Source organism: Sprattus sprattus (genome assembly GCF_963457725.1).
Source record: "Sprattus sprattus genome assembly, chromosome: 11".
In the NCBI taxonomy this organism is placed as follows: Eukaryota; Metazoa; Chordata; class Actinopteri; order Clupeiformes; family Clupeidae; genus Sprattus; species Sprattus sprattus.
Window position 1 is genome coordinate 15,319,315 of NC_137909.1, and position 13,171 is coordinate 15,332,485.

The window sequence follows — 13,171 nt, forward strand, 5'->3', positions numbered from 1 at the left end:
AGGCCTACTTATAACGATGTCATCCACTGTGTTCAATAACTGGAGAATCTCACCATGTCTTAAACCAAACTTAAAATAGAATTTGATTGACTCGTGTAAAGCACCCATAGTAGCTACCTACCAGCCTATTCTTGCCTCTCGTTTCGTTTAGTGTCATTATCATGAAATAACGTGGTAATTTCATGTAATAACATGATAAATATCTTGTAAAAACGTGAAAATATCATTATCATGTTATAACGTGAAAATATCATTATCATTAAATAACATGATAATTTCATGTAATAACATGATATTTATCATGTTAAAACGTGAAAAAGATATTGTTAAAACAAGAAACTTTCACGTAATTACTTGATACTGAGATTTTTTTTTTTTTTTAGTGTGGCAGCAATACGCTTCTGTAGAAACCTGCTCTGGAACAATTCATACAGAAAAAAGATGTGTTTGCTTTATTACCGATTGTTGTATCGTTGTATAGTATCAATGGTCTGATTGGTTAAAGGCGTGTCCAATTACGTGACTGAAGTGGCCCTCTATTTAGTACTTTGCCAGACTAACTGAGCAAATGAAATGCAGTGAAGGGGCGGGGAATTCCCAGACAAGACGACCCCTTCAGTAGGTACAATAAGTTAGCCGATTTACTCATACAGCAGTCCCTTTTTGTCCACTATTGGCAGCAACCAACAGTAATATTTCCCCTTTTTCTACATAGCTAGAGGAGCGTTACAGGTGGAACGCTATGGAAGAAATTTACATTCAGGAGCCTTCATAAGCAAACATGATGTGGCTCCACATTAAATGATCCCACTTTTTCATTATCCACATGTCTCAAATGATGTAACGTAGCTGAACAGGACACATGCTATGTCCAGTTACAACATAAAGAAGGGGGCAACATAAGTCAAAACCAACGATATTTATTGACTGATCTTGAAAGTATTGGCATACAAAAGCAAAATAACTCATCGCATAAAAAATAATTCATAGTTAGTTCACACTGTGAAACCTATGAAAAGTGACAGTGGCTATATAGAAATACAGACCGCATTAGCCACTTTATGACCGCGATTTTCTTTTGTTCGAATTTCCCTCCCTTTGTAGAAACCTGTTGAATGGATACATTTGGTCTAGGAAGTCTTCCTAGTCCTCCTTTTTCTTCATTGGTACGCTGACTAAAAAAAGTTTCTGTCAAAGAGCAGACGAAGTTGTTGTACTGAACAGGTGCCATCTTGACATACCTCTGTCGAAGCTGTGTGACGTCGTTATAGGCTTTTACCATAGGCTTTTACGTCCATTACTTATGACACGACATGGAGGGGCGAGCCCTCCCGAAAGCCATAGAGAATGCATTGAGAGCTCTGTTTTGTGAAAAAAATGGATTTAACATGGGAGTCAATGGGAGAGGTCTGGGGCGAAATTCACTTCGCCCCAAATCGCCCCGAAGTGGCGGGGCCATTTGAAGCACGACTTTCGCCTTGACTGCCTGGCTGTTACCTGATTGGACAATGACATTCAAAGGCATATCAGACGGTCTAGTGGTAGAATCCAACCGAAAAAATATATGACATTTACATTTAATCATTTAGCAGACGCTTTTATCCAAAGCGATTTACAAGGAAATTGCATTTATACATCAGGATTTTTATTTTTTATTTTCCATAGGCAGTGCGTCGCCCCAATCGCCCTTATTGACAAGCCGCCCCTGCTTATAAAAAACACAACTATGAGCGTGTATAGCTTATACTGTAACTGTGTGTGTGAATGTGTGTTGGTAAAATTACACTAAATCCAAACTAGTTGTTCAACATCATAGTATCTGATCGTTTTAACTGCTGTCTTAATTAGGCATGTCTATGTACATGTTTAATTATACACTTGAACAGGCTGTTAAATTCTTTATGCTAGTAGTCGGGTAGCCTCACACAATGGCCAGGGCCCAGTTTCCCGAACACTAAAAAGGACTTGAAATCGGTCGTAAGAGGGATATTGCAGAGCGGTTTCCCGACGCCGCACTTACGGCAATGATGAGTCTATGATGTCGCCAAAATCCACGTAGGCCGTTAAGATACGTCGTTATCTGGAAACTAGGCCCAGATCAGTAATGAAACAACATGGCACCCTTAAGTATTTCCAAAATTCCAAAGGAGATTGCATCAAAGAGTCATCTACCACCAGCTATCTATCAGAGAACAACACAGTTCTCAGTATCTCAGCACGACATTACAGTAAGAATCTGTGCTGTGGCTCAAGTGGGGCAGTAAGCAAGGGCAGTAAGCAAGGCCAGGCTGGTATGTGCTTGTAGGGGCAGTTACCGTGGGCACCAAGGCCAACAGAAGGCAGGCTGTCAGTGATATGGCTGGGCTAAATATACCCTGGAGTGACAGGGGCAGGTGAATATGGTACTGCCAGACACTTGCACAGGATGATCCGCATACACTGTTGGTCACACTGTGCAATGTGTGTGTCTGTGTGTGTGTGTGTGTGTGTGTGTGTGTGTGTGTGCACCATGGGTTGGGTAAGGTGGGGGCTGGGGTGCCATTTCTCCTCATTGTGCAGCGAGATCTGAACAAAACACAACCCAATTTTGGGTTTCTCTCCAAAGCCAGCTGGTCTGGCTTTAATTTTTCTTTTGTCTTCTTCCTTTCTTTCTGTTTTTTTTCTAACTTTTCATAAAGAAGCCCACAGCAGGTGCTGACGGGCAGGTCTTCCTGGAGAAGAAAGCAGCAGGACTGGTAAGTCTTTTGACGATTGTCCGCTGGGCACTGGAAGACTGTCTAGCCTTTTGAAAGCGTCTCCTCTTTAGCTGTGGGGAGACGGGGAATGTCTGGGCCACTGGACATGGCCAAAGTGGTCAACTATGGAAAAGTGTGTGTGCGCTTTTTACGACACGTCTCCTTTGGGGAATGCAAACCTGAAAATAGAAATGGAAAGGTACAAATTTAGAGGTGAATGCTGTTCAGTGCATGGTTTGCAGCAGTAAAGGGATATGTTTGTCCTGTGTCCTAGTATAGACACGGGCCATGTCATCAGAAGCTTATGACTCCTACTTGTTTGTCTGTTCAAAGAATTGAGGTGACCTATGGTTTCAAGTGTCATTTTACACTTTGGTAGGGTGAAGAATTTAACTCACTCCTTAACATTCCTCTACAAAGAATGCTGACAGACAATGTTAAGGTGCATTGGAAAGAGAGAAAATAAATATTGGTGTCAATGAGAAAAGAACAATAGTTTCAAATTCAAATCAGAGCATTCTAGAGCCCATTTTGCACTGAACATGGCACCTCTCACTGGCTTGTTCACCATCGTTGGGGAGAAATAAAAAATCTGTTACTTACAAGATAGGGAAAATATTGTTGTGTCATGTTGTGCTGTGTCAATAAGAAAGACTTTGTTTTGCTCGAGATCTTAGCTCAGAACAGCCGTGTGCGTGTGTGTTTCGTTGAGCCTGTCTCTGGCTGGCCTGTCCCCCTTCTGTCACCGGGGTTCTCCCAGCTCCATGTTGCTCTCGCTCTGAGGGAGCCACAGCTGTCGAGGCGGCCGCAGTCAGCCCTGGGCCCTGATTATGAAAGGCACATCAAGGACATTTTGCAGAGCCCACAAAATGGCCTGCGCAGGGCCCCTGGCCACAGCGCCGCTTCTGGCTTTGAGTTTCCAAACAGCCCGAGTCTCTTTTCCGTCTGCAGACGCCGCTCACTTCACTGATTTAGCTAAACTGTCGTTTCATTGGGTGTGGTATTTTTCCCAACTTTTTGTTGTTGTTGGTTACATTTCCGCTTTTCAATCATTCCATACTTTCCATACATGTTCGGTTGGGACAGCAGCCTTGTTTATTTGTTTATTTATTCTGACATATTTGTTTATCTATTTACTTACAAGTAGCTGAACCAACCTATATCGACAAGCTAGGACAGTTCTGACCCTGTAAGCTATAAAACCATCTCCTGCAGCTTTTTGTTTTGCCATTCGGATCCATAACGTATGTGCTGCTCTCTTATTTCTGGGGTGGGGCACGTCCATTAGTCTCAGTTTACTCGTGACTTCATGTTTGTGTTCATACTGGCCTCATGTCTGATGTCTGAGTTGTTTACTCAGATGTGGCATTAATCTTTTTGAGTCTTGTTTTTTTTGTTAAACCCTATGTGTGTACGTAGGTGAACACAAACAATTGAGGTTTCTTTTCAATTTACATTTTCAATCATTTAAAAAGAAATCACTGTGGGCAATCCTGTTTGCGGATCACAGCAGTCCCTGGTCCAGTGCCCTCGCCATTTTGTAGATCCCTTTTCAACATGGTTGCCCATAAGCTGTGACGGGCTCTTTCAGCACTGCTGTTTGTCTGCGCTCAAGTGCAGTGGTGGACATTTAAATATATCAGTGATGTCAGGCCTGTGCCTCTGTCCAAATGTAGAGGTCGCGGTGGGGCAGATAAGGGTTTGGGAACAAGACATGCTGCCCACTGCTCCACATGGGTTTCAGAGCACACAGCATGTTCAGTTCAAATTAAAGTTCAAATGTCACTACATTTTACTACATTTGCATACTACATTCCATATGAACACATTCTTGCACAGTTGTGAGGGATGGGTGAGCTGCATATATGCTGAAGTTTTCTTTAAAAATCTAATTCAAAGGGTGTGTTGAGGATGACAAAATGTAATCCTTCAGAAAAAGCTTCTATATGACTAGAGTACTGTAAACAATGGTAAATTATTCTAAAAACACCACAACAACTGTTGCTGTTGTTTGTTTAATATAATATGATATAATACAATATAATATCTAAGAAACACACTTGACAGGTCTACTAAACATCAAAGTCTGGCTGGGTGTCATGACTCGGATGCAACCATGCCCGCGGATTTGTCAGGTGAGGCACGTCATTCGGTGCTACCTGGAGCGAGTTTTCCGCAGCAAATGAAACAGGATCGAACCGTGCCACAAAGGCAACCGTGTTCTCCGTGTTCGCTGCTCATCCATAATGGATCACAGGTGTAGCGCTCAGAGCTATTTGCTCAACAGAACATGTAAATGACCAAAATAAGCCCCAGCGGCCGCCGAGCTAACATGCATCACAGACGAACACGCAAGTGTCCTACATTCTCAATGACAAACGTTGCGCAGGGACCGTTAAAAAAAAAGTTACCTTTTAACAGTGCAGTCAATGTCTCTGTTCCGCTTTCCAACAAGGTCACGGTACAGTTCCCAAGACTATCCGTTTGAATTATGAACATGATTTGATGCCATTGCAATTTAATGATGTTAAATTACAAGAAAAATGTAAACCTCCGAATTAAAGTTAAGGTAGGTAATAGGTCTTTAAAAAAGCAGAATTCATATTGTAAATAAATATTGCTTTTTTGTTCTTCAGGGCCACAATAAGGTGTCATAGAACTCGGTCACAACATACATTTCCAGGGGGTAATACAAAATGTTTCTTTTTGTTTTACATGTAAGACATTTGCATAGTGTATAGCTAGACTTGAGAATTTCACCTTTTTGTGTCTCTCTGTCCTGAGAGTACATGACCTGGAAGTGATCTTGCCCGCATCTGGAGTGGATGCAGGCCAGGTCTGCGCCAAAGTTAAGCTGCGGTTGCGTGCTTGGGTGGTTTTGTTTTGACACCATACAGTATCAAGTCACATCATTAGAATTGCTGACATAGTTTGGGCATACTATGCCTCTGACAAGAAAAGCATAAAAACATTGCCATCAGACAGAAGCAGAACCAAATTCAGATAAATTCTGAATTTCAGGTAAATATTCAAGTCACTGCTGGGCAAAGCTCAGCTCTGAGCTGTGACTGTTGATTTCATGATTCTGCCAGTGGCAAATCTGAGGGAAAGTTTTCAACAAGCTACTCCCCCGTGAAGAAAGCTCATGTTCCCTTTGCAAATGCATGGGCATAGGAACTGAACCATGAGAAGTGGCTGTGGCAGGTTAAAGTCCTCCACACCTAAATGTTTTTCCCTCACACACAGAAATTTGTTTTCTATTAATTTCAGAAGATACAAATGTGCCAATATTCCCACAAAGCGCCCATACTACCTCATAAGACCAGTGGGATGATGTGGAGAGAGGAACCATATGAAAGAGTGGGGAAACACACACAGAAGACTTAAGAGCCACTTTCTACTAGTACTACTAGTACTTTACTTACAGCAAGACTCGAACAGGAAAGAATAAAAAAAAAGTTCTGCACACTCAGTATAGTTCCATTTAGGTTCTATGAGATACCTTAACGAAGACAACATGTCGTAATGTTGGTGAACTTGATGATTAAATATGCCTTATCAGCCTACAGCACTATACCAGTGTGTTTGCTGTCCATTCAACAACAGACTGTGGCACAATTGGTGTTAGATCAGGACTAGATCACAAGATCTAGACTGGAGCTGGTTAGCAGTTCACTGAGACTGAAAATGCCCTGTAGTTGGACACAGGGCTCATATCCAGCAGGTGTAATACTCAAAGCAACCACTGCCTTGCACTGAAGAGCTAAATATCATGTCAGTTCACTGTTGTTACATGCTGCTTGGGCCAAGGATTTGCTTATAGATGGAGGATATAGAACGGGTGAGGTGGGGCAGTGGTTTGTTTAATAAAAAAAACAGAATGCACATATATTGCATACACATAAACGTACAACTACTCCCCCCCCCCCCCCCCCCCCCCCACACACACACAGACAAACACACACACATACTCTTCCCTAGTTTGTCGTGATTTGATTTGATTTTCCTCCTGTAGGTGCCCTATCGAGAAGTTTGAAAGCTGAAAAATAAACTTTACTGATGGAAAAGTGAAAGGCTGGGGGAGACAAACAGGGATCTGCGCTGGAAGTTAAGAGAGAAGGACATAAGCAAGTGAGACTGGTAAGATTTCGTCTTCAACCGCCATCTCAAGGCATCATTTCACAATCGTTAAAGCACTAAATACTGCGTGCAGTGGCCATACATTATTTTTCTTCCATCAGAGGTTTAATCCAAAGTGAGAACAAGAAATATATATTCTAATGAAGAGATGACTGGTAAGTCCAAAACTTGAAAAAGTCATCATCCACCGAAAATCATTCGAGTCATTTTTAAACCGCTCCCCCCATTGGGAGTTGCAGATTGAGTATTGCAGGACAGGACATGTAATGAACTCTAAAAAGTTGATGTGTGCATACACACCATTGGAAAGCTTGCGTCGAGTCCATTCACTGTCCGAAGAAAACACTTTATATAAAAAACGTGCACATTTTTGTCATCAGTATGCCAGGAAACTACCCGAATCTGCGTCTTTAATACAATGTACGGACCTTTCTCTCAAGTTTGCCAAAGCAGTCATTTAAATTGATGATAATCGTAGGCTGTGTTGATATACATACATGCAAATGATTCATAGCACACAGTCATACACAGTAAGTGTCTCTTAATCGGACCTGAGTTGATATCTTGGTCTGTTCTGGGGTGTCTTGCCCACTCTACCCACTTCTGCTCTCTAGTTGCAACATGGTCCTGCCGCGATTGAGTCCGCCCACTTCCAGCGTGAAAATGACTCGCTCTCACACTCAGCTTGGATAGTGGTGTGACTACGCCACACCGTCCGGGACTGTGTCTGAAAACTAGAGAAGTACCGAACCACACGCACTGGACACGTTACCGGGCTGATCCTGCACCCCTCGCCGCGTCGAACTGCGGAGGTCCGGAGTGGGCATTCAGCCGAACATTACAATCGTTGTCACCTCTGAAGTCGTGAGCTTCTGTGATAATTCACTCATATTACAGTTGGTTACCTGCGAGGTCGTCTGTAGTTGCTTTGGATTATAAAAAGTGGGGGGTTGTCCTTTACGCGTGAAAAGTGTCCACCGCTGCCAATTCAGGTGGACACGCAAAGCCCTTCGCGGTCAATGCCATTCGGAGGACTGAACACACTTAAGTGTTATGAAGTAAGTAAAACGCTGTCATTACAACCTATTTGTGCGATTATGAAACGGCGTGATCAGTTTGTCAACTTGTAGCATAGTACAGACAGACATAGAAAGACATAAGTAGAAAGTTAACTATAGCCTATATTTTCAGTAGGGGTGAAATATATTTTGAGTAAACTACAGACAAATGTCCTTTAACCAAGCTACTTGTGAAATAATTTGTTCATTATAAATCACAGTTTTTCTTTATTAAGTATGTGCCCCACGATCATCAGAGCAAATAACAGAGTACGCAATAACAGGAGTAAACATCAAATTTCATGAGTAACCACTTGGCACTTCGGATGAGATCACTGTTGATAACGGCTATTTGAAACAGTAGACACTCCATCATCTACCAGCGGCAGTGGATACATTGTCAACGGATAATAGAGTCCTGCTTGAACATAATTTAACTATTTTACTGCCGTGAGTTCCATTAAGTTCTCAACATGATCACCTGAGACGGAGTGTCACTCTTTCACTAATTCAGCCTGCGGCTGCCCAAGGACCATTAACAGCCTTGGTCGCGCTGAATAGAGAGCAAACACCTCGGGCCGTTTTCCTCAGTGAACAATTTCACACACTGTGTCCTCACACACTGCTCAGACGTGTATGTATGTGTGTGTGTGTGGATGCCTGTGTTATGACACTGGTAATGTGCCGATGTTCACATAAATTGTTAATCTGCGAACTGTTTATCTGTGAGACGGTGCTAGGGAGTATAAATAGCTTTTCAGGAAGGGGGATTCCATGACGTTAATATCGGCGGAGATCTCTTTTCAGTGGGAGCCAGCTTGGAGAGATGTAACCAATTTGTTAGTCTGTAATGGCTTGTGATTGATTTAGTCACTACAGAACGAATTGAAGTCAAAGACTTACCGACTCAAAAGTCAAGTCAAAGTCAAAGTCTTACTGATCCAAAAGTCGGTGGCAGAAGTAGAAGTCCGCCGTCCCACGCTTTGGTGAAATATATAGTTTATTAAACCGTAGCAATATGTGGGAATGTGTGTCACAGGCCACTCCGTCCTCTGTAAACAGCCAGCGAGAGAGAGACTGAGGAGTAGATAGGCTGCATGTGACTGATCACTCTGCACGACACAACTGAGTTCATAATAGGAGACATATAGCCTAGTGACAGGGCATAGAAATAGAACAATACCTCAGCTTGTGTGTTGTGGGCGATTGTCTTAGAACTGCCCTTGCTTTAGCTATGAATTCATAGGCTATTAGAGGTTGCAGAGATAAAGGTTAATGTATCCAAGACCATTTTTACAGTCAAAATAGATAGATATTTCAAGAGCCATAATTAATTATCTTTGGTCTGTTGTATTCTGCAAACAAATCTTTTTTCCATTTTAACATTTAGTTTTACATGGAGACTTAACATAATGTTGCTCAACAAGCAATTTTGGTTTTGATCTGTGTACACTGGTATTTAAATGTTTATATTTAGACCTTAAATGAGACCTTTAGTTTCAAATCCAGCTGTCTGTCTCTCTTGCTGTTTTCCTCTCTCTCTCTCTCTCTTTCTCTTTTCCATCTGTGGATGTAAAATTCATGACCCTGTGCTTGTTTTCTGCACCACCCGCCAGAGTGGACGATACAGACTGAAGCCTCAATGTGCTAGCATCTTAATTCGCTCAACGCTTACCTCAACTTGTTATGAATGGGATTGCACTATATTGATCAATCTTACAAACATTTATTTAAATGGCACATGTTCGACAGTGTGACTTAAGCGTACCCCTGCAGTCGTAATCAATTGTGTGTGTGTTCTGGGACCTTATGGCAACACGTGGAGGTGTGTGTTGCGGAGCAGACTCAGTCTTGCAGTGTCACGCATGGAGCTGAAGGATTTGAATCTCCTTCCCTGCTGTTTCCCAGGCACTGCTGCAGTAACATTACAACATTCATAGCTTTTTCTCATTCAGGCTGTTTCAAAACAGCTCTTTCTTTCCTTCGTAGTGTTACTGGTTTCTGGAAAATATTTCATCTTTTTTCTTTGTAAAGATTTTGTTGGAAGTATTCGCAAGGGTGTTTTGGATCAGAATAGAGTTGCCTTTGATGTTCAGATTTGCACACAATTTCTGTTATGGAATTTGTTATGTGAAGTATTAGTGCACATGTGTGCCCGCGTGTGTGTGTGTGTGTATTTGTATCTGAGACACAGCAAGAGAAAAATAGTCAGAGAGAGAAATAGAGAGAAGGAGAGAGAGAAATAAACAGATTAGGAGACAGTGGCACCTCCTTAGCCTTTCTGTGTAGGTCCAGAATGAGATGAGCGTTTGGGTGGTCCTGGAGCACAGACCTCCATGTCTTCCATTGGTTTACACAATTAGCCACTGGCCTGTCCAACAGATGTCTCCATCGGGCATCTGCATGCCTTAGTATGAAGGCAGCCAGTAACACCAGGGCACCGTTAGACTGGCAGAAGAGGGCAGCCACCAGGAAGGTTATTCAAGGGCCTCGTTTGTGTAGACCTGGAATCTTATGACCTAGCTTTATGGTATTTACGTTTGCCAGCATGAGAGGGTTTCATCCATCTCCCTCCAAGGGCCAGAAATCCCCCCCGGAGGTTGCGTGTTAATGTGGACTAATGTCGAACACGTAAGCATTTTTGCACGCTTTCATGGGCTTCCAAATGACTGGAAGAAAAACAGAACATGTATTGCCTTGCTTGGCTTCACTGCTTTCCCTGTTTCTCTGCTGGCCTTGTAGTTAACCCCACAGATAAAGGAGCGAACGGGTGAAATGTGAACTGGGCGCTGGCTGGGACGTGAGGGTCTTTCCCCCGCAACTCAAACCCAGGTGTCAGCCGACTCTGGCAAACGTCCGGGACTGAGCCGGGCCATCGAGGCTGCGGTTGGTTGGGCAGCTCCTTTTGGTGCAGGTTTGGTACGGCCCAGAGAAAGGCTCCCCCGTTCCTTTTTGTCAAATTGAATTTATTTTGTCACAGGGCTAAAATAGTCAATTCACCATACTACATCCTCCAGAGTAGGGGTTTAACACAGAGCCTTCTTTGTATGTTGCGAGTATGAAACGTTAATCAAGGAACAGGCAATCCCCCCCCCACACACACACCACCCGCCTTCCCTGCCATACACACACACACTTACACACACCTACGTTTGCATGAAGTATGATATTTTTAGAGGATCATGTGTTTGTCATTTAGGATGAGGTGAAACGTGAAGCATTCCTGAAGAGAATCTGTCCACTTCAAACAAACAAACAAAAAAAACAAAAAATCCAGAATTTAGTAACCATTCCAGAACCTCAAGTGGCGCACTGCTGCAGACTCTCGGTAAACAAAACCCCAGATCCAAACTCACAAAACTCCTCCTTGTCTCTCCGCTGTCTTTGTGTCGTTTCAGTTTGACATTCTATAATTAAGTTTATTAGAGCTTGCACAGTTACGATATTGTTCCTTAAGAGTGATCACTGCACGATGGTCTCTCCACAACACAGAATGTTCTTCAGAGAGCCTCAGATATGTGAGTTATGTGTCAAGGGAAGTCAAAGAAACAGGGCAGTTGTGCTGTTCTGTCGAACAGTAAGATAAGACCTAAATAAGACCATTTCCTAAGCTCAGTGTGCTGTAGAAAAACGTGACACACATCAAACGCTGGTTTGAAATTTGACAGCTTTAGTGAGGCCTGTCGTATCCACGCTTTCCGTTGTCAGGCACCTGTCTGAAAGTAAGCCTGGAACAGGTTTTGTCACTTAATCATTCTGATGTTTTAATTCTGTTTGTATTTCATATCCTTTTAGCGGCTTACAGAAGTGTCTGCTGAATCATTAAGGTTTCAAAAACTATATCCGAGAGATGAGTGGAAGTCTACTCTTCTGTTGTGTGTTGCTTCTCCCTGTGGTTAGTCCTCAGGGTAGCATCTTAGGCTAGCACCTCCAGTTTATCAGCGAGGAGAGACTTTCCATCTGGGCTGAGCTCCGAATGTCACAGGTCATAGAGGGCGAAGCAAGACAATCTCTTAATGGTGCCAAAAAAACTGCTTTTCTATCACGTGGTGCTCAACGACCGCAAGTACCTATCAGGTGGCTAGGTGTCTTTTTAAAAAGTCTGGGGTGTCTCTGTTCCTCAGTGTGGATGTATTTTGGTCTCCATCCGTGTAGTGGTCGTTGGTTTGAGGTAAAAAGTTCACTATTTTATTATTGGGAAGCACACAGTGCACCAGGCTGTGTATATTTAGAGGGGGAAGCGCCGGTGAGCAGGAGGAGAAGGGTGGATACCTGCCGTCGTCCTGGCATGGTTTACAATGCGCCCCCAGGGCTCTGATGTCACTTCCTGTCCCAGGCCAGGCCAGGCCACTCTCTCACACTGAGAGGAGATAGACACACACACACACACACACACCACTGGTCAGCCTGCCAGCAAGCAGGCTCGTGGGAGGGGAACAGAGTCAAGAAACAACTCCAAAGAAATACTTCTTGTAGAACTTTTCCCTTTAAAAGGGCACAGAAATGTGAACAACATTAAGCTTCATGCACCTATTCTTCCTCCACTGAACTATATCATCTGTGTGAACTGGCTCTATGCATTGGTGAGGGGTAGCTAGCTAGCTGAGAAACACATAGAACACTGCAGTAGTTACAGGCAACAATCATTTGGAAACAGTTAAATCTGCCTCAGGGAATTGGCATCTAAACCTTGCGTTCTACAAATGTCTGAGTTCTTTTAAAAGCATTCACCCCATTTAAAATTAGCATTAAACATTAGACTCCTGTAGTATACCTAAACAGATTGAGGTAGCTGATTAGCTAGTAAAGGGGACACATTCAGACAAACAGACAAAAACAACTATAGTGTTCATTTTGTTCAAAATGTTTATGTGTTCTGACTGGTAACGGTCTCCTGCCTTCATGTCTCTCTGACTGAGCATGTACTAGTGGAACAGTGGAAGTGCAAGTGGAGCGGACCTTTGGGTTTGTGTTATCTAGTCTACAGCAGTATATCTGGAGTGCAGTGAGGTAGTTTAGTGGTTAATGAGGTAAAAAACACACACACACACACACATCCGTTAATGTCTCCATATCTGGGTGAGAAGTTAAAAGTGGAACGGACTGTTGGTTTGTGTTATCTAGTCTAGGGCGGTATATCTAGAGTGCAGTGAGGTAGTTTAGTGGTTAGTGAGGTTAAGACACACACGCACACGCACACGCACACGCTCTCCATGTTTCCATATCTCTGGGTTTGAA

The 13,171-nt window shown here is 42.9% G+C and overlaps 1 protein-coding gene across 2 annotated transcripts in view; it reads left to right on the plus strand.

The window, feature by feature from the left end:
- The first annotated feature begins 2,540 nt into the window (after positions 1 to 2,540).
- Positions 2,541 to 13,171, plus strand: part of mef2ca (myocyte enhancer factor 2ca) — a 48,384-nt gene continuing 37,753 nt past the window's right edge. Inside the window, exons 1-3 of one of the 2 annotated variants that reach the window (XM_080848027.1) lie at positions 2,541 to 2,735; positions 6,751 to 6,875; positions 7,490 to 7,933. The gene's annotated coding sequence lies outside the window, so the exon portion shown is untranslated. The remainder of the gene's footprint in view (positions 2,736 to 6,750; positions 6,876 to 7,489; positions 7,934 to 13,171) is intronic. The other variant, XM_080848026.1, reaches the window with a different exon arrangement.